This window comes from Sorghum bicolor, chromosome 4 (assembly GCF_000003195.3).
Source record: "Sorghum bicolor cultivar BTx623 chromosome 4, Sorghum_bicolor_NCBIv3, whole genome shotgun sequence".
NCBI lineage: Eukaryota > Viridiplantae > Streptophyta > Magnoliopsida > Poales > Poaceae > Sorghum > Sorghum bicolor.
Window position 1 is genome coordinate 37,221,884 of NC_012873.2, and position 6,104 is coordinate 37,227,987.

Consider the following 6,104-nt stretch of genomic DNA (forward strand, 5'->3'; position numbering starts at 1 on the left):
GGATAAAGCACACAAAAACTACCGTACGAGGAGCCCCTAGTTTGGGAAATTTCTCATGTAGTAAAATATTTTCTCTTCTTATCGCTGCCGACGCACATCTACTACCGACCAACCGATGTGGAGATCGATCGCCTGGATATGCAGCAAGGCTAATGAGCTGTGCAGGTTGCCGATGCGCGAGCTGCTGTCCAAATCACGTGGGATTAGTGGAATCCCAGCGTTGCCAGCAGGTGTTTCTCTTCTCCTTTTCTTATGATGCAAGTTCTGATCCTATGTTCTTGTTAATTAGCACCCTCGTAAACCACCCTTTGTTAGGCCTAATTATTTTTCTCCCATCATGGTTAACTAGATACACCTATGATCTCCTCGCAGTTCAGTCCTAGCATCTTTAATCTTGTGTTGTTTAATCTTTTTAGCCATGTCTCATGTCCTTTTTGCGTTAGATTTGCGGCAACGTAATTTCCGTTGTTAGTATCAATGTCCGTCGTGTTACTTGTGGACATTATAAATTGAACGAATATTATTTTGGTTAATAAGCATCAACTACTTCTCTAATTTTAAAGCATGTGATTTTATACCTCATCGTTGATATATATACAAATATTGATATGATTAATTGCTAATATTAATATTCTTCTAAGATATAAATTTGCATAGTCTAAATACGCATATTAAGTTCAAATATATGCTGTCACATATTTATTTTTTTTAAAAGTAAATAACAAACGTGTTTGTAAATAAAATATGACCAGTAGTTTTAACTCTACTTTTTAACTAAAATATAAATTAACTAAATTAATATCTGTCACATAGTTTTATAAATAAAATAAACCGAGCTTATAGCCTTTACTCTTAAATTGAGGTAAATCTCCGTTAGTTGTTTATTTTTCAATGTAACTCCGATTTGACACATTCAAATTGCGTTAGATCGTTTTAATGAGCTCTACATGTTAGTAACATTGTATTCTCAGTTTGAAACTTTTTAATTATGTGACTCTATTTAATTAATTACTTTTCTATATAAAATCATAGAAAATTCATATCTCTTTCGTTTTACCTTCAATTTTCGTGATCATTACTTCTATGAAATCGTAGCAATGCGTAGAATCATTTTACAAATTTTTTATACTGTTTTTATATGATTGGTGTACTGTTCTAATTATAGCCTTGTTTGCTTCGTGTATGTTTTCTTCGATTGTTTGTGTGATCGATGATCGAGTTTAGACGGAGAGCAATTCGTGGTGAACAAGAGTACTTCATTGAACAAGATCAGAGCCTTGGACAACTAGCAAGATCAGCAAGAGCATTTGGATTAAGGCAAGTATAGCATTTGGATTTTATTTCTATGACCATGATCCTGTGACTAGATTAATGTTAAGTAATAAACAATAAAAATGACTTTTTAGCAACTTGATGATTTGTCTGTACGTGATCACCCGGGACAACAGTGCAACCATGAGGGCTATAATGGCTCTGGCTTTAGCTCAGTATGAAGACCTTTTCTAGCTTGTTAGCGGTTACCCGAAAGGGCCCTAGAGGGGCAGAACCGACACGGGTATAGTTCGAGCCCCTGTCCCTTTGTGTATAGGCTGCGCGTCATTGTGCCATTCGGAAGGGGGTATCTATATCTGCTCGCGAAGGAAACCTTGCGGTCCGAACATGTTAGACGAACTTTTGAAAGGCTTCATAGTGATCCCTGCCGACCTTCCTTGGTAGTGGGTTAAGAGGTCGACGGGCCTCGGGCGAAACGGTAAATCATGACTCATGGGTAAAGATGTACAACCTCTGCAGAGTGTTAAAACTAGTATACTAGCCGAGCTCACGGTCAGGAGCGGCCTTGGGGACATCTACATTAAGGGTGATGAATCTTGTGTGCTAAATATGCTCATTATTTATTATTTAATGCTTTACATTATTTATGTCACATTGATCATGAGATTGTGGGAGCTATACAATCTAGTTGCTATACTTGTGGAGTTCGACATGGACTCACTCTTGCTATTTCCCCCAAACCTCAGGAGAAGTTTTGGGCTTGTGATCAACCAGTCAGTTGGATCCTATAGAGAGAAGTTAATACCCGAAGTTGGAGTTGTCTATCCGTTGTTTGTTATCAAAGGTTATCTCTTTTATATTATGTATGTTATATAATTTATGCATTGTCTTTTGATATTACCCCTTATTTGTAGCTATATGTGAGATTTGGCTTCTAAAACTCACTTATGGTGCATATCTGATTTTGTCCTTAAAATCGGGTATTACAATAATTATACTGTTATAGCATTTTACCTAGGGAGTCCATCCTGGTTGTCGATTTATATTTATAACACTAGAAAGCTATGTAATAAACTAGAATCTATTATATTGATAAGAGACTATATAGGATGAATAAGTGATATTACCAATGTCATCTAATCTACTCATAAAAGGCAGAGGTCACAAGATAAATATGGATAAATTTGGGTGATAGCATAATCATCAAGTATTATAATTATGGATAATCATGAGAGCAACTACTAGTCATAATCATAGTTAGCCATTGGAAAAACTAGGGAGTTAGATCTAAGGTAATTCTATAACTACATCAATGAATAACTTTAATTAGTGCAATTACATCTACAAATCATTGTTAAGTTAACCCTACATGATAATCACATGTAAAGAGACATCAACTAATGAGGGTATTAAGACACAAGGGTCACCTCCTTCGTGACCGTGCCCATGCTAGTCGTACGTACGGAGGATGGACTACAGTGGAACCAACACAACTGTCACCTACGCGGACTACCACATGTCTCGGCACGTCAGGGTGCACTCATAGATAAACAAGATATCTAGACACCACGTCTACATATTGTCTACTAGCTATCCAACGGTCGATTAAGTAAACATTATACGAGCATTTACATGAATTCAATAAGATCAAACCAACTATTCTAGACATATAATCAAAGTAGACAATAACGATTGCAATTAAGAACATATGAATCTATTAAGTGTAAAGTGTCCCTAATATATATAATGAATACATTAAATTAAGAACTAGATCTATTAATGGACTCTTGCGCTCCAAACCGACGCTAGGGCTCCAGATCCCGATGAAAACTAGATCTCCTCCACTTCTCATCTAGCTAACTAAAACTATGAACTAGACGGCTCTTGATGAACTAGAAGGCTCTTGGTGCTTGAGGGCTTAAGGCCTTGATGAATAATAAATTTGGCTCCTCCTAGGGAGTCTACGCATGTATTAATAGTCTGATGGGATGCCCAAGCGTTGTAGGATCAAACCGACGTAACCAAGGGCCGAGATGCATTAGGAGTAAGGATGAAAACAGAACGGAAATATTCCGTACCGACCGCTTTCATTTTCTACATTATGATATCGTTTTCTATATTATGAAACAGTTTTCGAATTTTGTCAAACATAAAAATTTGTCAGTTTCAGTTGGTTTCACAACCATTTTTATTCTTTTTTTGTACTAATTAATTGCTCAAATATAGAAATATTCCGTACCGACCGCTTTCGTTTTCTACATTGTAATTCCGTTTTCGGCCGTTTTCGACCGTTTTCATCCTTAATTAGGAGAGGCTGTGGAGGAACATTTCAGAAGGGGGGCCGCAAACCTAACCCTAGGGTGCCACCTAACCCCATGGTGGGGCCAGCCGGCCCCACCTGGCAGCCGCCTGGCCCTCCTTTGCTTCGGGTGTCTTCTAGATGGTTCCTGAGTCTTCCCGTGATGTTTCCCATAATGGAGGATTTTCGTGTTTATTTTGCACTTGAATCCCTCTTTTCAGCTGTTCTGAAATAAATCCTAGAAAATACATAATATGCAAAACTCATAGAAATTATTAGTTAAAACCCAAGACTAGCGTGTTTTCATGTTGTCTTTTGGGTCTAAAGTTCTAATGAAAGTTGACGTAAACCACCGTCAACAATTATACTTTTGGGTCTAAAGTTCTAATGAAAGTTGACGTAACCCAAGACCAAGCTTACCTTTTGCCAGTCCCTGGGCAAACAAACTAAGCCTTATTATTGTTGTATCTGGATCAGGAGTTGCTACAGCATTATTATACTTTTGAGTACACATGCTCTCAAACAAGAATTTCCTCCAGATCAAACGATGTATCCTCTAACCTTCAAACTTACTCATTTCACCTATAATATGGGGCTTCACAGCTTCTGCATAAGTCTTGAGGAGTCGAAAGATAGAACAATCAAGCTAAGTACTATGTCTCAAATTCTTTGCTATACCAATATTTTAGAGTTTTTCATAAGTTTTCAAAATAAAGCTCAGAGCTTAATTGTGTGACACCCTCAAGTCTCTCAATGTATCTGGTTGTTGGTGCAAAACTGATCTGCAAACACAAAGGGCTAATACCCGATTCAAACGTTAAGGCATGCCAGCCGATTTGACCTTACAATTGACAAAGGTGGTAACTCGACCACTTTGGTCCCGACAACTGCGATGCGTCCGGATGTCACGGCCAAGAGGTGATCACGCGGAACTTGAGAACACGCCGAGCTTAAGTCGACGAATTCCTAAGAACTCGTAGTAAAAAGAAAATATGACGAAGTCGTCGAAAAAGTAGATGCTGGAATATGAGTAAAAACTTGTGTTTGATTGATTGATCGATATATTCTCATTACATTGCTCTAGGGTCTACATTTATATCCCATCCAAAGAGCTACAACCAGACACGACTAGGACTCAAATTCCAAACTAAACGGAATCCGTACACAAAACGAATTCTAATAACTAAGGAAAACATAAAACTACCCCATTGTAGCCGACCGGGGAACCGCCACAGACCAATCGGCAACCTCTACGCTTTCCTTTAGAGCCATCGGTAGATCTCCTGTTGTGGCCATCGGCATTGATACTGGCCGTCGGCATGAACACATCACCACCTCTGGACTTAGTCAAATTCAGTTGTTTCCTCATCGGCAACTTCCTTCATTGGCAAGTTCCCTGTAGACTAGTTACCGTTGCTTCATCTGTCGATCTATACTTTACTATTCCCAGATATGCATCAAAAGATACATGTCCAAAAACGGTGTCAACACATGCCCCCCAATTTCAGAGTATAAAATCATCAATGCTCCAAAATTCTCTGCAATAATGATGCCTTTCTGTTGACGGTCCTTAATACTCACAATTAACCATCAACTAATCATAGAAAAGGATCCAAATGCAACCAACACCTAGACTTAGGGTTTTATCTGACAGAATTCCACAAGTTTTGGTGTTTGTCTATTTCTGCAGGGGGTTATCAGGAAATACGGAGGAAAGGCCCACACGTCGGGTTTACATAGAGATATTAACGTGCCGCGCAATTTTCTATCATCTAGAAGACTCCAGAAGCCGCGGGAACGAAGCGGAGGCCGAGAGGGCTCAGGCACAGGGCGCCCGCCCTGCTACAGTGCTCAATCAGAGTCCAATTCGGGGACAACGCTCCACCGACCTAAAGGATCAAGGAAAACCGTGCGATTAATGTCGATTTGATCCAACGGCCCAGATTCATCTGAAAAGACTAGTTCTTCTAGTTCTACCTCTAGTTCATCTAGATCTAGTTCTAGTTCATCTAGTTCTAGTTCTAGTTCCTCTAGTTCTAGTTCTAGTTAGTTCTAGTTGTAATCTAGAAAATAGGGAGAGAGAAGAGGAGAGCGGAGGAGGAGCCGGGTCTGTCGAATCTTCCTCAACATTATACTTTTGCAGCAACTGGTTCGTTCTTCATCGTTCTCCAAGTTCTTCAATTCATAATTCCTGAGTTCTTTAATTACTTTTATTTACATTCAAGTTATTTATTGGATTCCCGCTTGCATCAAGTGCTCTAGTCTTTATAATGCTAGAGTAGTAATTAATAGATTAGACGTGGTATTTAGTCTTGCAATTACCTGGAATTGCACCCAGTCCTGCGGATTGTTGTGGTAGCCTTAGGGTAGTGACAGCCCTAACGGTCGACGTATTCCACCACGTTCGGATCGGTGTTTGTAGGACCGTAGTCGGAGCTTCCTAGCCCCTTCTCATCTCTTTCTGTGGTTAGTGCTCTGATGTCCCGATATAGATGATCTTGAAGTAATTCTTGATTCTTAGATCAACTAGAGA